The 22,982-nt window shown below is 35.8% G+C and overlaps 1 protein-coding gene across 5 annotated transcripts in view; it reads left to right on the top strand.

Moving 5' to 3' along the window:
• The first annotated feature begins 12,993 nt into the window (after positions 1-12,993).
• The window catches only part of LOC129751558 (chaoptin), a 142,240-nt gene continuing 132,251 nt past the window's right edge, over positions 12,994-22,982 (top strand). For 4 of the 5 annotated variants that reach the window (XM_055747141.1, XM_055747140.1, XM_055747139.1 and 1 more), the window contains exons 1-2: positions 12,994-13,101; positions 13,437-13,598. The gene's annotated coding sequence lies outside the window, so the exon portion shown is untranslated. Of the gene's footprint in view, positions 13,102-13,165; positions 13,183-13,436; positions 13,599-22,982 lie in introns of those variants that run through there. The other variant, XM_055747137.1, reaches the window with a different exon arrangement.

Genomic DNA, 22,982 nt, shown 5'->3' with positions numbered 1-22,982 from the left:
GCTAAACAGAGCAGAAATCTTCGATACCGTAAAGAATTTGAACGTCGCCTGATGTGACGCAACGCAAGAAAAGGCTGTAAATAAACTGAATTGACAAAATTATTGGTTGCAAACTAAAAGTAAACTCGAGAAAAGCACGGCTTCTTATAAATTTACAAATCACACTCTACTCTAATAATGAACTTCCTTGGAAGTGGAATAATCGGTATAAAACTTCCCAAACTGTGTTGATTTTCAAACCAAAATCTAAATCATAATTGAAATTGTAGTTGAATGACGAGAACTTCAAACGAATCGGTAATAAAACAGTTCAACTTCTCAAACGATGGTAATCTTCGGTTCAGATGATATTTAACCCTTCGTTTCATAAAGTTGCAAATTTGCAACAATAAATATATGAAAAAATTGAAAAAATCGTATTTTATTTTATGGGGCTTGTGATATAGCTCAGTTGACAAGTCTGTTGTCTCCTGAGCCGATGTCCGCGAGTTCGAGCCCAAGAGTAAACATCGAACACAGTTGTACCGGATAATTTTTCCATAACGATCCGCCAATTGCAACGTTGATAAAGTCGCGAATGCCATAAAGATGGTAAAACGACTATAATCGAAACAAAAAAAAGTATTTTATTTTTTTTTCATGATATACCTACACATAATTTCAAACTGTTCAAAATAATTTTTAGAGAAAATTAAAAAATCCTGAAACGAAGGGTTAAACGGTATTTTTCGTTATAAACTGCAAACCAGCCAAGAAGTAAATTCTCTCTGTTGCAAAAATGAAATATTTCCACCAGTATAGTGGTGTCCTCAAAAATCCTGACTTTTTTTCGCGCTGTTCTTGTATTTTCGACGAATTTGCCTCAAGTACATAAAGATTTCTTCATTAATTTTTGGTACAGATTCTAGCCGCACAGAAGACATATTTTAAGGATTTGGTTATTATTAGTAAATATTTCACCATTTGATACATTAAACAACAAAAAGCGTTTAAAAAATAGGGAATAAATAAATCAATTGAATATTTCATTGAAAAAAGAAAGACTTCAAATTCATGTAAAAGTCGTCAATTATGAGAAATGATAAATAATACAGTTGAAAACTTCCGGATTTTGAAGCACCTTTAAGGCAATAAATTAATTTAGATTATATGGAATGGTATATAATATGGTATCAACAGTTATACTAAATTTCAAAAAAATTTAAATTTTTCTAATATTTTCCACTGAGTATCTCTTTTGTTGTTGGTGCACATTTCGGTGCTGATATTTTTTTTCAATTATAGGTAAGATTTGAATGTGGAAACGCTGACAGCGGACAAGACATTGTTATTATTTTTGTATGTTGTGCGGTGGGAGTCAAAATATTTGTTGTTCTCTATATACACTGAGGTATACGGATGAAACATTGGGGCCTGGGTGAACCTGATCAACCATAAGACTTTAAGATGCACTTTTCTTCTCTGAATTTAGAACTGCCTTCTGTCCTCAATACTGATTTACAATGGATCCTTAACTAGGGCTGGAAATCAGAAAAAAAAATCTTATATCGGTTGTATCTAATATCTGAATCAAAGCAATCGAAAGATTCCCTTTAATTCAAACACGGGATCGTATAGTTAAATAAAAGAGAATCTTTCGATTGCTTCGATAGAGCAGAAAGACATGAAAATCACTCAAATGTCAAATTTGACTGAATCACCCCCAGTAAATGGGTAGCAAATTTCGTTTCTTGAAAATGATCACTATAAAAACTTTTTTTAGTTTAAAGACTTAAGAAAATTTTTCTTTGAAAAGGATTACAAATTTTATCAAACTTTTACATAAAACAATAGTAGCGAACTTTTATTTTTCTCACCTAGACCCTTAAGACAGTTTTTTGGTTATTTCTAAACACATTATATTGTTTTTTTATTTTTCAAAACTGGTTCTAGCCTCCCTTTTGAAATGAGATAGTTTAAAAATAGGAACATACTCAGATGGACACAAATATTCTTTACTTTTATCATGTTCTCTCCATCTCATGGATGAAGAGTTGAGTATAGGAAATTTCATGCTCTTCGAAAGAGAACATTTCCCAGAATCTATTCACACAAGAAATATGCAAACATCACAAACTATTTAGGGTTACTGTAAATTGAAATAAACGTGTCAAGTTAGCATGTGTCGAATACTTTAGTCCACCAGTGTAGGTAAGTACATTCAAAAACTACATTTAATTTTTTTTACAATTAGGCTGGAATAAATATCAATTTCTTCTTTTGTAACCCCCCCCCCCCTCCCCCTCATCGAAATTTCCGAAAACCCGAAAGGGGGAAATAAATAAAGTTTGAAGTAATTTATGTAAATTCCAATAAAAAAAATATTCCAATAAAAAAATTCCAATATCTGAAAGATTACAAGACTAAAAAAAATTAAGAAGATGGGAGGTTTTTACCTTTTGTTTTCTTGATTTCATTGAATTATTCGGTAAAAACTTACTTGATTTATAGGTTTTGTGCAGCAATATAGTATGCAATTTTGTTGCATACAAGCTTCCGTGCAATTTATTTGTTTTTCGCATTGTTTTTTATTGTCCTCCCCACACCTCGCGATGTTCCAACTCCGAGTGACAAAAGAAGGATTTGAAATTTGTTCCGGCCTTATTATGTACGAAATTCGAGAAATACGAATATTCAATTACTATACCCTTATCCAATATTGTGGCATCACATATACCGTTTTGACAGTATATAGTGCGCAGATTTTCCACCGAATATATGGGTCAAAACTTGGAAACTTGGATTTTGATGCTTTTTCCATTATTTTTAAAAATTAAAATGTTTAAAATGCAGGTGAGAACTTTAGACCGTAACATAAGGTAAACTTCAGACAGCACATGATTGAATCCATAAAGTAAAACTCGTGTTATTCATGAAGTAGATAGCAAAAGTTCAAAAAAACCATTGGACTCATTGGAGTAGCAAATAAAAATTGTTTCTATCTATCTTGAATAGAATTTATCAAAGGTCAGTAACTTCAACTATACTCAACATAAAGAGACGAACCCTCTGTTCGCTTTAACTACAGACAACACAAGAAAGTCATTCCAATTGTCCACCACTTGACATTCATGCATCATCCGACTGGCTGGCCCGGCAGCAAAGGAAAAACTCAACTTTCAACTTGACGTTCTACATTGAGGCAAGCAGGCAGGAAAGCAAAAAAAAACAAACTGGAACTTGTTCTCGGTCGGTTGCAATACATTTCCTGAATGCACGCGCGAACTCCCTACAACCTACAATACCTTCTACTTTTCACCGTCCACAGGGAGTTGCGGTTTCTCTGACGTTCTCCTTCATTAGCGGCACTGCAGCTGCATGCTGCTCATACAGTCAAGCCATCAACATCATCATGAAAATCATTTCCACCAACACCATCTCCAGATGGAATCGCATCTGATGAACTCCCTCTGCCGATGCTCTCAGGTCGAAGCGTAGCGAATTCGTTCAACACTCCATCATTTCGGGCGGCAGAACACAACGAAATTATAAAGTGCACAGTGCTCCTGATGCTCTGAGCTGCTCATAGGCCAACAATATACACATATCAATGAATCAAAAAGCCGCTGCCGCCCCCGGGGATCCGACGACCGACCTCTGGTTTGTTTGATCCCGCACGCCGAACACAGAGGCTGGCTGGGTTAATGTTTTGGATTGGCCGATTTAGCCGCCCGCCGACGACGACGACGACGACGACGACTTGGCCTGCGCATAACAACACCAACATAAATGTGTACCAGTTCAACTACCAGTCCATCTCAACTTGCTAACCATCAAACATGAGACGGCGGCGGATGTTGCTTGCCGTGCACATATGCAACAACCATCATATTTTTCAGCAACCTGAGATCTCTGGAAACTCTCGGACTCATGGTTCTCCAAACTCTCATGCTTTAACACGCTCTAGCTCTCTGAGCTACCTACTTGAAAAAAAAATAGCAAAATTTTTCCAATGAAACTTGTTGCTTTATCAAGTTGAGCTTTCGAGACTTTAAATAGAACTTTTGAAAGCTTTGCGTATGCTGATGATCAAGGGTTGTATACACTATTTCATTTGTAAAAAAAGATTAGTTATTCAAGGGAAGCACTCAAAATTATAAAATTTACCCGGTACTCAATGCTCGTTACTCGCTACATGACACTTGCTACTTGTTACTCACTACTCGATACACACTACTCGCTTCACACGACTCGCTACTCGTCACTCGCTTTTGGCTACTGGTTACTCACAACTCGTTACTCGCTACTCATCACTTGCTTCTTGCTAATCGCTTTTCGCAACTCTTTACTCGCTACTCGCTTCTTGCTTCTCGCTACTTGCTTCTCTCTATTCACTACTCGCTTGTAGCTACTCAATACTCGCTACCTGCTACTCGCTACCCACTTGTCGCTGTTCGCAACTTGCTACTTGCTTTTAAGTTCCCGCTACTAACTTTTCACTACTCACTACCGCTTTTTGCTGCTTGCAACTCGTTACTCACTACTAGTTCCCAACAAGAATTTTGCCTGATTTCCAACGTCAACTCGCTGAATGGAAGTTAAGTTAAATTATGATTGCTGTTTCAGCTTGAAGGCTGTATAAAGGCAAACTGGAGCGCTATTTCAGCGTGTAAAGAAGTTTTAGTGAAAAGATAATAGGGTGGATCGGTAACATTGTTTCAGCCTTTGTTCATCCTTTCCTGCTCCTGCTACTATTCAAATTTGACAGATTGAACTGTGGTAATATTGCAGTTTCCTAGTGCAGACATTTTTCGAAATTTCTTGATTAGCTTAATTTAGAAATGTGGAATGGCTTCCCTGAAAGGTTGCATTTTTGGCCCCCAAAATCTAAAAAAAATCGACCCATTTTTCTTTGCTTAATTCACCTTCAGTAGAGAGACATTTTTGTGGCTTAAGAACGAGAAATTTTCATTGCGCCGCTGATCTCGTGTTGGTTCTGCGTACTGCGACAAGAAACCAATAAGCCAGAAGTTTGAATTTCTAACCGCTTGCATCACAGATAAACAGACATGACACTACTAAGAAAAATCTACAAATTTTTCGCAAAACTGCTTGCATTGCCATCTTGTGTCGTCATTTTCAACTATGACAAGATGCAGTCGTGAACCGGTTAGGAAAGCATGAAGCATGATAATACCCCTGAAATCAAACTTTTTATAAAATATTGTAAAAAAATTGTTTGTTCTGGTTTATTGTTGAAATCATAAGTCAAGTTATTGTTGAATATCATAAGTCCAATTTAGAAAGCGCTTTTTACCTACTTTTTTTATCTTTATGGCGCTCGGATTTTTTTTCGCTAAAGTGCAGGAAGCCATGAGTGATTGAGAAAAAATGCGATTCTCCAATTATCACATTTGTGTCAAACTCGTCATCTTTTAAAATCTTTTAAATGATACTCAGGTTAGAACTTTAAAGAGAGTCAATTGATAAAAATTGTTCCCCAATGCAGAAAGCATTGCACAGTGATCCAGAAATGAAATTTAGCGGGAAACAATTATTTGCGCTCTTGCCTTAGCTTTAAGACATTTGGTGTCCAAGACAAAGTTGTACAACATTTTGGTTTGCTCCATTTGAAGTTATGGCTCATACAAAACGGCCATTTTTGAACACAAAATTCATGATAACTGCCAACCAAAAGCAGATATTAGAAATCTGTTTGCTAAAAAAGATGCGTATAATGATTTGCTAAATACTTGCCGAACACATGATAAGTTGATACCCAACAAAGTTATGACAAAAAAACTTGTTTTTGTAGGACCACCCTAACTTGTACACGAAAAATCATCATAAAACCTAAACGTTAATAGATAGACATTCAAAGTCTTCTACAAAGTTTCATCAATTATGTTGTTCTACATAATTGCTGAACATAATATAGCACTATCTCATTACAGTAAAAAAATAATTTTCGTATTAACGAGTTTTATGAACCACCCGAAAAATGTTTCATTCGAAAGTAGCGCCTTGTAATGTTGTACAACTTTGTCTTGGACACCAAATGTCTTAAACCTAAGGCAAGAGCGCAAATAATTGTTTCCCGCTAAATTTCATTTCTGGACCACTGTGCATTGGAAGCAAGAATATTTTCTACATTAAAAAAAACTATTTGATGCTGAATCGCCTGAGGCTAACACGGCTCATGAGCGGGTTGGTAAAAATTTTCACGAACCAGCTCGCTGCTACGCAATCGTCGGGTTGATGCTCAACTTTGTGTGCGAAGAGGGAAGCAAAATAAAAAGGAATCAGGAACCTTGTTCGTGTTTTCGTTTTGGTAGGAATTGATTCGTGAGAACAGGAGATTCTCGCTCACATATCATTCGCGTTCCACGACATTCTTATGAGCAAAAATCGGAGCGATGCAGGTTCCGTCGCTCGTATGAATGAGTTTTTCAATCCTTGATCGCCTCCAAAGGATCTTTTCTAATATTAAAAAATAAGTAAATAATTAACATATGTACATGATTGTGTTTTTGTTGGTTCACCATTCGATTTTGGGCAGTAGATAGCTATTTAAAAGTCTTGTTCAATCATGTGCTTTAAAGCAAATAAACAGCCTTACAAAATAAGTTTTTCATTGTAGTTTATTTCAACAAAAATAAATTTATTAGGAATCTTCCTCGATTGGACTCGAAAGAAATCACGAAACTAGTTCATACAATCGGCAACGGTTGACCGTTTTTCCTGATTTCTCGGAACTAAATGAACAATCATTTGTTGAGGTATTAAAAGGAACATTGCAGCGGCAACTATCAAGTACCACCTCTTTCCAATAAAACCAGGATCCGTTTGAATGGACACTAGAAGTGGAGTTTCTTTGAGGTTTTTTGGAAATTTTTGATTAAAAAACTTGAAAGACTTCTTTATATAGATACGAGGAACTTTGTTTACTTTCTAGTTTGATGTGTTTAAAGCTCCATGGGAATATTAAAAAAACTGCTACTATGATGGGTTAGTTTCAAAATTCAGACTAGTGCACCCTGGTGGCTACATTGCCTAGCTTCGAGGTTTGTGAAAACCGGAATCAGACCCAGCCAACATAAAATCGTAAAAGAAATCATCGCAAAATTTACTACAAAACATTCGCCCTAATCGTACATTTATCATAAAAGATGTTTAGACCAAATGTCAAATGTTTAGCCTACTTAGTAACGATATGTTGAATGAAGTCGTATTTTGTACGACCGACGTCAAATGAAATCTTATAATAATCGCATAAGATTTCTTAAGACATATTTTATTCACACATGAATTACTTTCGCATCGAAATTGTAAATGACCAAAGACAAAATCGTAAATGATCACACATAAGTCATCGTCATCGTCACGTCTATGAACTGCAAACGATCATCACATAAAGGGACAATTCAAACCAATTTAGTGCCGTATTTATTGATTAGTTCCCATAAAACAATGAATTGTTTAAATTGTTCTTGCAACCTTGCTCGCTCGTCTGAAAATTTTCCTAGTTGTGCTCGAGCCCAACCAAGGGAAAAAGTTTCAGTCGTGATAATTGTGGGAAATATCACAAATTATATAACGAGGAAAGCAACTTCGGTCCGACGCAGAAATAAATGCGTTTTTGACTTGGCACAACAGATGGGTTCCCTGCGATCGATGGAAATCGGGTGCAGGACTCTGGGACAACGATTCACGGATTTGAACAGTGATCAAAGTAACCGGATCCCGAACACAAGAATAGGCGGTTTACATGACGCCGGAGTAGTAAAAATGAATGTCAGACGATGTGACAATCATCGAATAGTTGTCAGGTAAGAGGGAGAAATATTTGAATGAAAGATATTTGAAAGTGAAAACAGGATTTTCATTTTAGGATATATAAAGCATGGATCCCTACAAATCTGGACGCATTAAAACGGGTCTATCTCGGAGCTATGCAAACGAAATAAAAATGTTTTGTACTTGAAATGTACGATTTTTATTGCACTTTAAAGGAAAAATAATAAAAAAATTATTCCGATGTTGTTTTGATGAATTTTCGAACTTTTGGTTGAGTATCACTCATTATAGTTTGAACACCCTATTCGCTGACCTCAGCGGCCATTTTGTTCCACAATCTCTTCATCTCTGTTGCTTCCCGAGTCGTCCAACCATTCTTCTTCATCTTCTGCTTGACAATTGCCCAAAATTTTTCGATAGGGTGGAATTGAGGGCAGTTGGGTGGGTTGATGTCCTTTTCGACAAAATCCACTCGTTGGCCCAATACCACTGTAGAACCTCCTAGCTGTAGTGGCAGCTTGCCAAATCTGGCGAAAACTTAACTAGTCCTTTGTGAGATCTAATGTACGAAAAAAAAGTTTTTCAGGCATTCCTCCTTGTAAATTTCGGAGTCCATGGTCTTGTTTTTCACAAAAACCGGAATTTTTCGTCCGCAGCTGCAAATACCTTGCCAGATCAAACACTTTCTTGCACACTTATCAGCAAAAACGAATTTGAAGTTGCCACCATGACCAGTGCAGTGCACCACTGCAGTGGCTTTACATAATTTTTGGCCAGAAAGCTGCCCAAAATCCATCTTCACGTACGTTTTGTCATCCATGAGGATGCATCCGTCGAACTTCGTTGGAATCTTCTTGTATAACTTGCGGGCACGTCCTTTGGCTACTAAATTCTGCTTCAATGTCCGGTTTGGTTGCTTACTGGTCCGATAGGATCGTATTCCTTCGCGTAGACGAATTCTGCTGACGGTGCACCGGTCGGCGTTGAATTTCTTGGCAATGTCATAGTCTGACTACCCTGTGTTTTCCTTGATCGTTCTCAACACCTTCAAATGCAGTTTCTGATTCTTAGGTCCACTATAATGCTTGGTATGAACCTGCCGATCTATAGTACGCATCTCACGGAAACGTTTGAGAACGCTACACATGGTTGATTTGACCATTTTTAACGATTTCGCGATTTTTGAACCCGACCACGTCGGGTTTTTGACGTGGGTGTTCAAAATTTATTTTCATCTCGCGGCTTCCATCACGTGTAACTTTTTTGAAACAAAACGAATCGTAATGAAATTTTCAGCACTGGTAGAAGAAACATTCCTCTACAAAGTGCTGCCAAAACATTCCAGATTCGACAACTAGGAGCACTATGGTAAAATAAATAGTGCGTCCAGATTTGTATTGATCCATGCTTTAGTGATAAACTAGCACTAGTTCCACCGGAAACTAAGGGGGTCGAATCTATTCCAGAAACCGCTACTAATTGATGGCGAAACGACGACCATAGGTTATCTGCATCTATTCGCTTCGTCCGACGGCTGTTCGTTTTATTTGGATTTAGCCATGGTTGCTGTCCTACCGAAAAAGCTTTCGAAGCTCATCCGAGAAACGACCATAGCTGGATTAAAATAACCAAGGTGATTTCAAAATCGTTTAAATCTAAGTCTTGAAATACATCTAGTGTTAATGCTAAATGAGTTAAAAATTATTTTTCTCTTTGAAGGGTAAAGCTGATTGTCTCGGCTTCGAAAACGTGAAGGCATTCGGAAATCTTCCGTGAATGTGACAGAACAAGCTTTAACTGAATAAGAGGTTTATAGTGTTTTCGTTTATTGGCAGTGGCAACCTAGTTATTCACGAGTTTTGCCCTAACTGCTGTCTTTCTGTTCGTTTATTAATTCAGAAGTCCACTAGTTTTGCCCGAGGTTTAAACCTTAAGCAGGCGGTTGCAACCCGTAGAAATTGTCAGAGTTGGGGGTAAGTATAAGGGTGAGTATAGCAACCATATGTTTGCATCGTCCTGGGTGACGATTCTGTTTGTTTATTCAGAAAAAGTTTTGCCCCGCGCCAGGGGAGAAAAACGAAAACGGCATTAGTGTTGGTGATAGAAGCAAGATCGAGGTTGCTTATCAACATGAAGGTTTGTTTTGGATGTTCGCAAATAAAATCACCTTTTAATGTGTGCCTTCTGATTTTAGCAGAGCTGGTAAGCAAACTGCTCCGTATGTGGCGGAATAAATGAACTCTCTAAATATGTATGAGATACATAAAGTTGCCCGCTTTTAGGTTCCCCTGTCAGAAGTTTCCGGTCACCACCAGTAACACCAGAACCTGGAATCACCTGACTGATAAATTTATAGTATAACCATTACTTAACCTGTGCTAATGGAAAATTTGGTAGTGAAAAAGATCGGCGATGTAAAAAACATAGATTCCGTGTCTGATTGACTCGGGAAAATGTTAGGTATAATTTTTATTTTTAAGTGAACAATTATTGATAAAAATCCGTCAAATTCATTATGGAAATTTATTTTCCTTATATGAACTAGAATTCTGTTCAATGTTATTTATTTGACTTCGTATTTCAATCACAGTAACATACAAACATGCTACTCAAAGTGGTTCGCAAAATCGTTTAATCGTACAAGACTACATCACACCTCGCATAAAATGTCACTTCGATTGAATGTCCAATTGCTTCATATCGTATAAGAGTACAACACACTTCCAACACAGTGTGATTTAAGTTGCCAAACGATGTTCAATTTTCTGAACATCGTATAAGACTGCAACACACCTCACATAAAGGGTGACTTAAGTCGCCAACCTATAGTCAGATTGCTTCAAGTCATACAAGGGTAGATCACACATCGTATAAAGTGTGATTCTTGATGTCAAACCGCCCGTAATCTAAAATTTGTAGCAATAGACTCGTTTAAAGTAACGTACATCAAATCACCAATGTAACATAAAGTACCATAGTATATCAAACATCGTAATACGAGCATATAGAATCCCGATTTGGGATGAATAAACCTATTGGGCTTAAAATCCCGGAAAAAAAACATATAGAATCCTGATCAGAAGAGAAAAACAAAATTATATCGAGGTGAGATATTTTGATATTCCATTTTTTCATATATTTAGTACTCGTAGGATGTTAAAATATCTCAAATTATAACAAGAGGTCCATGCATGAATGACTAAATTATATCACCCTTTGATAGCATCATATCAAGATTATATCTCAATCAGATATGATACAGACCACCAAAAAGGATGAAAAATTGAGTCTTGAGTACAAAATGTCATGCAATATTTGTTTTGGAATAAAGAAATTATATGCAAGGTCGCATTGCCTACTGTATGTTTTGATCAGGGGTGCCAGGTGATTTCGTTAAAAATCAGGACAACGCGAAGTTAAAAATCAGGATTTTTCAGGACACCTCTTGATTCATGAAAATAATATGGATTTCTTCTTATATTGCATAAATAAAGGCGCAATATAGGTGCTGTAAACGCCTTGATTTATGCAACAACATAACGCAGCTTGTTGGCTGGCCGGTAGTTCATATCGAAAAACATCATTTGGATACCATCTGAACCGAAGATTATTATCTGTTAAATGGGTTTAACTGTTTTATAACCTAAATATTCGAATTTCTCATAGTTTTACTACAAATGCGATCACATTTAAGAAGTTTTAATGAAAATCAGGACAAATCAGGACATTTTAGGGACAAATTTTCAAAAATCAGGACAAATCGAGAGTTTTTGAAAAATCAGGACGGACTCTCGAACATCAGGACAAATCCTGATAAATCAGGACACCTGGCACCTCTGGTTTTGATATACCTACCAAATTGTTGGCTAGGCAGTGTTGTCATTTCATTTCATCTAACCTTCTATCCACCTATATAAAAAAAAAATTCATAATCTTTAGATGTTCCTACTAAAAAGGACATCACTTTTCACCGCTAGGCCGATCAATTAAATCTACAAATATAAATTACGGTGATTAATCCTTCATACAATTAAAATAACTTTGGCCAAAAAGAAATAAAAACACGACATCATAGCATCGGTGATAGGTCACTATCAGACTATCGACCGTACTGTTTCGCATCCAAACCCCGGATGTAACCAAAGCGCGATGATAACAAACTGAGAAGACTAGACATCGATAGATGCGTTTCTGATTTAAAGGGAGATTATCTGAGCGATCACATATCATCTTTTTGTTCGTCCGCACTGCAAGTTTTCCCTTGTGGGGCGGACCACGCTTGGCCTACTTATGTGTGGTGGTAGATGCAACTCTATCTGTATCTACCGCTTCATAGTAGTAGGCCCGTGAGGAACAAAAGTTTGATATGTGATGATATGCTTCTAAATAAATTCTACCCGCTCATTTTCAACATCTTTCATTTCATCTAACCTTCTATCAACCTATATAAAAAAACACTTCATAATCTTTAGATGTTTCTACTAAAGAGGACATAACTTTTCACCGCTAATGCCGATAAATTAAATCTACAAGTATAAATTACGGTGATTAATCCTTCATAAAATTAAAATAACTTTGGCCAAAAAGAAATCAATAATTTCTCTCTCAATCAACTTAGATGAAATTTCAGGGACTAGAGGCGCAAGATGTGGGTTCAAGTCCTACCGGGAGACAAGGCGAATTTTTTTCGCATGTTTTTCAACATCGATTTTCTCTTATCTAGTCCCTGAAATTTCATCTAAGTTGGATTCATTTCTCTACAACAAAAGTTTCGCTGACTGAATATTTGAGTCAAGACCCATCTCTGGGTCGCAGTTTAGAAATCAATAATTTTAAACTGCTTTAAGCTATCTTCTCGGAAGTTTATTACATATTAAAATATTTAATAATTTTTATTTTGAACAATATCGCCAAATCTACAAGCAAATGATCAATGCCAAAAGTCAGAACAATAAGTGAAAACTTAGGCATGACTGTAGGTGATTGCAAAGTACGTTGCATGCAATACGCGCACTTCTGGGAGCTTTGAGCACCCGGCGAGCACCAACAAAATCCAATAAAGTTGTGAAATTCTCTCAGATGCGCAAGAGAGCATAAGGTCGATCACTCATCACTCGCTTAAAGAGAGAAGAACTGACGTTCGTGCGTAGGTGCTTGCGCGAGTGTTTCCTCAACGTGAGCGCTTTGCGCATACAAACTGCAGCCAACCCGCCGCAATAGCTCTAAGCCTACAGCTTGCGGGACTTGTTGCTTCATTACTGAGTTAACCGTTGGCGTGAAAAGAGGTTCCCGATAACGTGGGCCGTGTCTCGTTCCGAATAGTTTGTGAGTCTTTTTTTTCTGCTGGCCTCTGTGTGGTTTTTGGGTTGGGTTCTTTTTTTTGTTAATTTTTCCTTCGGTCAAGGTGTAAGTGTTTGAACGTCGTGGTACACACTTAAAAGAAAATATTGATCATTCCGAGTGTATCATTGGATGGGCGCATGTGATCGGAAAAGATAAAAGCTCATAATTGTGGCAAATTATTTGCGCTATGATCGGAAGTTACGGGGAATTTCCAGAGTGATCTTTTTTTTGTTGCTAGTTTGCTCTTTGAAGCCCAGTGGGTGATGTTTGTGGTAGTGTGGGTTTTCAAAGTTGTGTGCGTTTTCATTTTTCTCCAGGTGAAAAAAGGAAATTCAATCAGAAGTCCGGGTGGATTAAGATAAGCCGCGAATAAGCCAAGTTCCTGAGCGTAGCAGAGTTCCAAATAAATCACCATTAGTGGATATCTGGTTGGTATCAACACCACCCTTCTCGTCGCTAGTCTGCAAGTAGTTAGCAAGGTGAGTAAATTGTGCCCCGATATGTCATCATTTGCCGCACTTCTCTACGCGCTCGTCGTCGTCAGTCAATGGCTTTGGCCAAAGGTTAGACAACGAAATATCACATACGATACGAGGCGAGATGTTACCTGTATCGGACAGCTAGCACTTAAGTATATGCGCAGATACTGGTCGCCTCGCCAGCCAGGTATATCTCTCGAGTTAAGTTGAGTGAGGCGGACCAGAAGAAGTACGCATGGAGCTGAGCTGGGTACCACTACAGGCGTATAACGTTGAGGCGATTTGCTATTTCAGCAGCTTGGCTGGCTGGAATTCGACTTACAAAAGCACAGTGGGATAGATCTGCCTGAAAGCTGTGGAAATTTTTTGCACTTGAAAACGAACGATTAATAGATCCCTCGGGTGGATCTCTTTAACCTCCAGTGCTTTCGTTGACCTGTAATCTGTTGGAAAAGGGGTTTCAAATATTTGACATACTATTCTTTACCTATTTTTGACACTTGTGTTTGTTGTGTTCGAAGTGATGAAAGATTTGACTCTCTATGACGATAGTTGAGGTAAAAAAACCTTTGTTTGATAACTTTTTTGTCACTAGCTTCTGAAGTCGTTTCGCTAAGTTTTGATACAGTTAGGAGGTTTTGTAAATGAAGAAAGTTTTTTTCCGAATCCATGTGACACGTGTTTTTGGCTTCAAGTCTATTGACGAGACATTGACGAAAAGCTGCAGATAATTATCTCAAATGTTTTTTTTTCTGTATATGGACTGGGTTTTGTAAATATAATTTACTTACATATTAGATTTTTCGAGACAATTCTTATAAGCAATAAGATCGATATCAGATCTCACATCCCTTAATCCTCAGGCCTTTTTGTCGGTCACCTTGTATTTATTCTATTCTAATGACACACCAGTACTTTTTCTTCTAATGAATATTGCATCATTATTGCAGCTTTTCAACCGTTAGCTTACAACATCTTCAAGTCGTTCCCTTCGTCGGTTTTCTTATAAAGACGTTTGTTTAAATTGATTATGTATTATTATGGGTTCTGAAAGTTTTTTTATAATTATCAAAAACAAGGGGGAAGTGAAAAAACTGAAGTTTAAAAAAAACGATCACACACATATAGGATCTCAGTGAAACTTTATGTTTCTTTGAAGAGATCAAAATTCTACTTAAGACTCAAGCGTACATCTTTGAAGGGTTTAATGGCTAGCATCATACTGATTCAAACAACACCAGCCTACAGAAAGAGTACTACTGTTGCGTTAAAAAAAGAATGAAATCGCGTGAAGCTGCGCATCCACTTCCAACTTTGACAAGCTGCTATTTCTCTCTCGGTTGATAATTTTTCATGAAATTTTAACATAATCTAGTTCAACTTTCCAACTAAACCCCTTAACAAAATTTGAAGTATTTTCAATGAAGGGGAAATAAAGATACAGCTATTCCCGTAAAAAAGGGAAATTTGGAATTGCTTCATTAAATTTGCTGTATCTTTGACAATTTTCATTGAAAAATATTGAATTTGGTTCAAAGATGTAAAAATATTTGATCTAGTACAAGGCCAAGTTTCGTCAAAATCGATGAACGTGATCAAAAATGGTGCCGGGTAGAAGATGAGGTTCATTATCGCCCAGCATGCGATTTCATTCTTTTTTGGACAAATGTTTGTATGGAAAACATCGTAACCCACGTATGGTTTTTTCATTCACAAAATCAACATTTATTACGAAGAATGTTGTAAATTGATCGAAACTTCACTCGTGCTTTGATTTGAAATAGAAAATGTTTCAACAGAGTTCAAAACAAGAAGAACAGAGTTTAAGAAACTATCTGTTTAATATACTGATAAAAAAATTTGATACACAATTAAAGCGAGGATTATATTCGCTCTTTTGTTCAAATACCAGCTCTGTTGGAACTATTTCAATTTATAAATAAACTAAGCAGGAATGAAGTTCCTATCAATTTACAACATTCATTGTGATAAATTTTGATTTTGTGGAAAAAAAACCAAGAATACATGGATTACGATGTTTTCCGTACAAACATTCGTCCACAAAAGGATAAAATCGCATGCTGGGCGATAACGAACCTCATTTTCTACCCGGCACCGTTTTTGATCACGTTCATCGATTTTGACGAAACTTGGCCTTGTACTAGATCAAACATTTTTACATCTTTGAACCAAATTTCAATATTTTTCAATGAAAATTGTCAAAGATACAGCAAATTTAATGAAGCATCTAAATTTCCCTTTTTTACGGGAATATCTTTGTTTCCCGTCATTGAAAAAACTTCAAATTTTGTTGAGGGTTAGTTGGATAGTTAAACTAGATTATGTTAAAATTTCATGAAAAACTATCAACCGAGAGAGAAATGGCAGCTTGTCAAAGTTGGGAGTGGGTGCGCAGCTTCACGCGATTTCATTCTTTTTTAACGCAGCTGTATGTGTGACGTGACCAAGATTCGATCGCATGACCTCTGGGTTGGAAGACTTGAACGCTATCCTCTAGGCCACAGTCGGCGGCTATAATATCTATGAAAAACCCCCATGTTTAAACAAATGCAACACTGTTGTTCTAAATGTTCGTCCCTTTACTTCGCTTCAAGAGCATTTCAACAAATAGTGAAGAAAAGGGGCTTTTTTTTTGGTATCGTAAGATTTACAGATTTGTACAAAAATTTGACCATTGCTGAGTTTTTACCGAAATATGTTTTAACGACAATTAAAGATTTTTTTATGGTTTATATTTTTATCAGCTTTCTTGAATCTTAAAAAAAGCATATTTTGAAATACCAGTATTTTAGTAAAACTCACAAAATTTATAAAAAATTCAATAAAGTATGGGAAAATGTTCAGAGGTCTTGTTGATGTGTTTCTAGAAGAAGTGGTTTTGCCATGAGAAAAAGAAAATTCCAAAATTAATTTTTCTTCCAAATGTCGTTTGACAAGGTTTTTAATAACACAGAGGGTACTTTGTAACTTCTTAAAATTTCATATTCTTAAGATGTTCCTACTTAAAAGGACATCACTTTTTACCGATAATGTCAATAAATCAAGTAACATCCCATCCATCCCGGGATTTCCCGAGAATTTGAAAAATTCAAGAATTTCCGGGAATTTGAAAAATTCGGGAATTCCCGATTCGCGGGAATCATAGTTTAATTCCCGGAAATTTCCGTTATGTATGAAATTACTTCTCAGAAAAGCCTGATAGCCTCCGGAACTATTCTTATTGTTCTCATTGAAAATGTAGCCATACAAAACTCATTGAAAATATGTCAATTTCCGTGGCAGCAGACGTTTTGCAACCATTTGGTGTATTTTTTTTTATTCAAATAGATAACTTTAAAAAGATAATATGTATTTCTATATAGTTTTTTTTTAAAACGAAATCTCATAACCCTTCACAAAATATATGGAAAATTGCGCAGCAGGTAGACAGATTTTGTTTTCTTGAAAGCAATATTTATGCTCTTGTTTCCCTCATATGAAGAACAATTATGTAAAGTGTTCAGAAAAATCGAAAAAAAAGGATAAATAAAAAAAAAACACATAATGTTTTTAACTAACCAATAATTGCATGACTGAATTCTGCATTTGACCTGTTCAGGTTATATTATAGTATGCTTGACTGTTTTTAATTTATCATTCTTGAAAACAGTTTGATTTATTTGATAAGAAATAAGTTAAAAACATTACGAAGAGTACATTTCAAACATATTATGAGCTTTTACGCAGAGAAGGTTCGATAAGCTATATATCAATCGAATGCATACTTTTAACTTGTTTTTTAATATTTCCCGGGATCCCGGGAAACAGGCCAACAGATTTCACGATTCCCGGGAACAAGAAAATAGCCGGGAAATAGACACTACAGAGGTAAATTCGTACATCGTCTGCGAATAGACGAATTGAGTAGTGCTGTAGAACAGATGGAAGATCGTTTATGAAAAGCGAGAAAAATAATGGTCCTAATATAGTTCCTTGAGGAACTCCTGATTCAATCGAAGTAAGCACAGAAAAACAACCGACAAAAACTGCTTGTGAACGTCGTTCAAGGTACGATTGGACGAGTTCAACCAGTGGACTTGGAAAATTGTATTGAGTTTTCAGTTTAAGGATGAGTTTTGAATGTAAAACGCGAACTTTTGCAAAATCAATCAAAAGCGAAGCTGCAACCTCTTTTTTATTCCAGGCAGGGTGAGCGCTATATCGTTATGCACTTTCATAAGAGTTGTGCAAAAACGAATACTAGACTTAAAAGCAAATAATATGTTAATGTGATACTTATATTCTGTTATCTGATTTTTCATCACTTTAAAAAAAAAAAATAGAACTTGCGCTCAACATGCTGATAGGTCTTCAGTTTGTCATATTGTCAAAACTCAGAAATTTATTTATTTATTTCCAGTGAATCAAGAAAAAAAGACAAACAATTTTTTTATCAAAGTTTATTGACAGTTTTTAAATCGTATTTAAAGCATCCTAAAAACCTTTCATGATTATTTTTATTATTGGACAAAAAATTTCGTTGTGGAGGATAAATAAAAAATTTTACATCACATATTTTTGTATTTTTTGTTGGATATGCCATATAAAGTGAATACATCCGGGCAAAATCCAGGCATTTTTCAATCAAATCCGGGCAACCGGTCCTTGCCGGACTGTTCCCAAATTTTGTCCGGCCCCAATCCGGGCAATCTGGCAACTTTAGTCATGTGAGTTAGCATTTTTTGAACTTAAAATTTTTCAACTGATATGGAAATTTAGAAGTTTTTATAAGGTTGGTATAAATATCAATTTCTTCTTTTGTAACACCCCTCCCCCCCTTTCGAAATTTCCAAAAAAAACCGAAGGGGGGGGGGGGAATAAATAAAGTTTGAAGAATTTTTCGTAAAAAAAAAATTTAAATATCCGAAATATTCATAGACCAAAAAACTTATTTTGAAAGATAGGAGTTATTTCACCTTTTGTATTCTTGATTTTATTAAATTTTTTGATGAAAAATTAACTGATTTATAAGTTTTTTTTTGCATACAAGCTTTCGTGCAATTCATTCCTATTTTCTTGTTTTTCAAATTATTTTTAATATCCCCCCCTCCCTCTTGCGATATTCCAACACCGAGTTACAAAAGAAAGATTTGAAATTTGTTTCGACCTAATTATTCTAAAAATAGAGCATATAGCAGGTAAAATGTAAGGTAGTAATATTTTGATATTTATTTTGTAGGAATAGCATCCACATTTATAATTTCATAATGTTCGAAAGCTTCAAATATGAAACAGAGCAAATTATTCGGATAATGCAATTATTCAGGGATATTTCTTGAAAAATTGGAGGTGGAGTAATCATTAATCTCAGTAGCAGAAAAATTGGTTGCACTACTATTTACTTGTGACTTACTTAGTCCATTTTTGTAAATTATTTTCTCAAATAATCTATGCTCGCAGATGCAAGTTAAGTCGTTTTTTGTCTAGCGTCATTTTTGCTTTTAAAATCAGATCATTAACTTTATTTCACAGTATTTAATATTTATTTTTATCTTCAAAAGACTTCGAAAGTTTCATATGCAACGTTTGGCAAGGAACTCCACGTTCCATTCATGGTTTGTTCCTGTAACTTTTGTGTTTTTCATCACATGCTCGGCCTGGCTGTATTAGCATCTGCATCTAATGCATGTATTAGATTAAGGTTGCTTGAATTTCCTGACAAATTTTATCAAAACTCAGAAATTACTCAACAAAAATCAAGATTAAAAAAAATTGAAAACAATTTTTTTTACCAAAATTCATAAACAGATTTTAATTCGTATTTTAGGCTTCGAAAAATCCTTTCATGATTATGAATAAAAAAAATTACAACATAATCTTGTTTTTGTTTGATTTAAGGCAAACCCGGTTAAACCCGGTACTGTCGCAACCTTATACTAGATACTATGATGAAAAGAAAAATGAGGAAAACAAGTTTCTTATTTGCCAGAATGTATACATATTTTGACTGTGTTGGTTTTAGAAGAAAACGAAATGATTTAAATTTTACTTAACACTAAGGCGTGAATCTTTCAAAAATCTGATGGCTAGCATCTTACAAATGTTAAAATCACCAGCCCACAGAAAAAGTACTATAAGTATGGCGTGGCCGAGATTCGATCTCATGACCGCTGGCTTAGAAGACATAAACGCTATCCTCTAGGTCACGGACGGCAAAAACCATGCCAATTACCAAAATGGTCGAAATGAATCTGTGTTTTTGCGAAAAAAAAATCTGAATTTTTGCGATTTAACCCAAAAATTCTGTGATGATTTTCTGTGACTATTTTCTGTGATTATTTCCTATGATTGAATTCGAAAATTATGACATCAAGACATGAGATTCTTATCAAATTTTTCCAATTGATGAAAATAAATCCAAAATTTTTATTGTCATTAAAAATTATAGTTTTAAAATTTAAAAAAAAAAAAAAATCTGTGAATATTTTCAAAATTCAGAGTTATTTGGCACAGTTTCTGTGATGAAAATTTGCGAAAAATTCTGTGAAATTACAGTTTTTCCACAATTTTTGAAAACTTGCAGGATGTAAACAGTGCACTATAAACTAAATCCCCGCACATTTTCATTGAATTCTACCCAACTGTTAAAAAGTTAGAGCAATTTAATAGTTTGGTAATTTCATCGTGGGCTTGTGATATAGCTCAGTTGGCAAGTCTGTTGTCTCCTGAGCCGATGTCCGTGAGTCCGAGCCCGAGAGTAAACATCGAACACAGTTGTACCGGATGAGTTTTTCAATAACGATTCGCCAACTGCAACGTTGATAAAGTCGCGAATGCCATCAACATGGTAAAACGACTATAATCGAAACAAAAAAAAGGTAATTTCATCGTGGACACCCTTTAATCTAAAAAATAAATAGCAATATTTAAATTGTATAGTTTGTGCCAATTTGTATTTTTTTTCAACAACAAAAAAAAATACAAAACTTTTAAATATTTATGTTCCTTTTTTGCACCATGCATCTACAAAGTCAAGAAAAATGAAAAATCATATTTAGGTGCTTCACTAAGTTCAAGCTTTTCTTATTGAAAACCCACATTACGAGTATTTAACAACATTATTCCAAAAGAACAACAGATTTAGATAAATAGGTTGTCAGTTAGTATTAAAATAATAAATATTTACCAGGTGTATGCTCTTCAAGACACTGTTATTTAAAACTCTACTTACACCAGGGGAAACATCTACTAGTATTCGAATCCTCAACTTCATTCATCTTGGGCTTACCTTTAAGCTGTATTGTGCCACCAAAGGCTCACTGAACTCGTGAGCCTTCGGTCGGCCACCCTCACAAATCTCCTCGAGACGCAGTAGGTAGGACGCCATTTGGCTTCGCACGTTTCAAGTAAATTTCAACTGTTGCCCGCGTAGTTTCTCGTGTGGGCGGCCACGACGAAAGCGTGTCGCAAATGTAAAAAAATAAAAAAAAAAACAACCCCGAGACGTTTGTTTGTGCCTCTTGCGGAAGCTGAACAAAAGCCATCAGCAGCAAACCGAATCGTAAACTGCATCTCGATTTGGATTCCGATCATCGAATGCAACCGGCTTGCGAGTCGGTTCCAAAAAATGTGGTCGTCCAAATATTACGCTATAAATTATAAGATGTCTCTGAACCTTGGTAGGAAAAATTTTCAAAACATTTAACTGAGAATATGTCAACAAGCTCCTGGGAAATTCAAACGTTATACTTTGGCTAATTTTAGGGCAGCTCAACCCCCCTTTACCTTTTTCAGGAAGTAATTAATTGAACCAGAAACATTCCTTCTATTTTCGTCCATTTCCTTCAATTTACGTTGCGGAGCAATAAATCTGGGAAAGCCATTCCGTCGTACAAATCTTCCAATAAAAGTCCCTTAAATGCCCTGGGCCTCTAGTGTTAGCTTCGCCACACTCAACTAAATCCTACAATTCACTATCGTATGTGTAGGTATAGGAATATCAACCGGCAGAGTACTACTTTTACGATTGCCGCCCCATGTCTGAACTAACTGAACGGTATTCCATCAAACCGGAGAGAGATTTTGCGGTGCTGTGGTATGATTTATGTTTGGGGACCTGTCAAAACTTGTGTCTCGTGATTTCTTCCTTCCCAGCGTCACGTGTTGTTTGTGTTTGTGTACCTACTATTGGGATAAATACGCGATGAATGAAGCGACTGGCAAGCAGCGGCGGCGTACGCCGTTCAACCCGCATTGTGACCTCAATTTTTCACCACCAAATCCACCGAGAGGTACACATTGCGCCGCATGCCGTTGTTGAGGTTATGAATTGGAGGATGAAGATGATGATGATGATGCAGCTGCCCTGGAATCGTCTCTCTGGCTGCTGGAACTAAGTGTTTAAATTTGCCTACATTCCGGTTTCCCCTTTCGCTGCTGCGTTTTTGGTTGAAGGCGATTACAATCTTCGTAAATCAGTCGAGGCTTTCGATGTTTTGCTTTCGAGCGATTTGTTTTGAAAACTATTAAAAATAAATCAACTTAATCTGTTGTCAAATTTGAAATGGTTGCAAAAGTTCTCCAGTCTCTCTTACCATTTTTAAAAGGCCGCCATGTCAGGCGACTATTTTAAGGATCACATTTAATTATGGAATCGAAATTTTTTTGTAAGATTTTTTTTCGCTGGAAACAATCTACTCAACAATGCTCCAATTGATTCATGCAAAATTCAACCTTCACCTCAAACTTTCCGCAATACCTCCTGTGTTCAACGATTCCAAAAGCGAAGTGACCGTTTTTAGTTAGTCAAAATAAAGCAGACTCTAAGTCGAATCCCATTTCTGACGGTCACCATGTAAGGACTACGGTAAAGTAAATCTTTTTCTCATATCTTCAAGTTTGTAAAAATGCTCATTTTCTATTTTTTTAATTTTTGTCATTTTTGTCATTTCTGTCATTTCTGTCATTTTTGTCATTTTTGTCATTTTTGTCATTTTTGTCATTTTTGTCATTTTTGTCATTTTTGTCATTTTTGTCATTTTTGTCATTTTTGTCATTTTTGTCATTTTTGTCATTTTTGTCATTTTTGTCATTTTTGTCATTTTTGTCATTTTTGTCATTTTTGTCATTTTTGTCATTTTTGTCATTTTTGTCATTTTTGTCATTTTTGTCATTTTTGTCATTTTTGTCATTTTTGTCGTTTTTGTCATTCTTGTCATTTTTGTTATTTTTGTTATTTTTGTATTTTTTTCATATTTGTCAATTTTGTCATTTTTGTCATTGTTGTCATTTTTTGTTATTTTTTTGTTATTTTTTTGTCATTTTTGTCATTTTTGTAATTTTTGTCATTTTTGCCATTTTTGTCATTTTTGTCATTTTTGTCAT

This window comes from Uranotaenia lowii, chromosome 3, assembly GCF_029784155.1.
Source record: "Uranotaenia lowii strain MFRU-FL chromosome 3, ASM2978415v1, whole genome shotgun sequence".
Taxonomy (NCBI): domain Eukaryota; kingdom Metazoa; phylum Arthropoda; class Insecta; order Diptera; family Culicidae; genus Uranotaenia; species Uranotaenia lowii.
The sequence above is the reverse complement of the archived record's forward strand: the minus strand, read 5'-3'. Positions and strand labels throughout refer to the sequence as shown.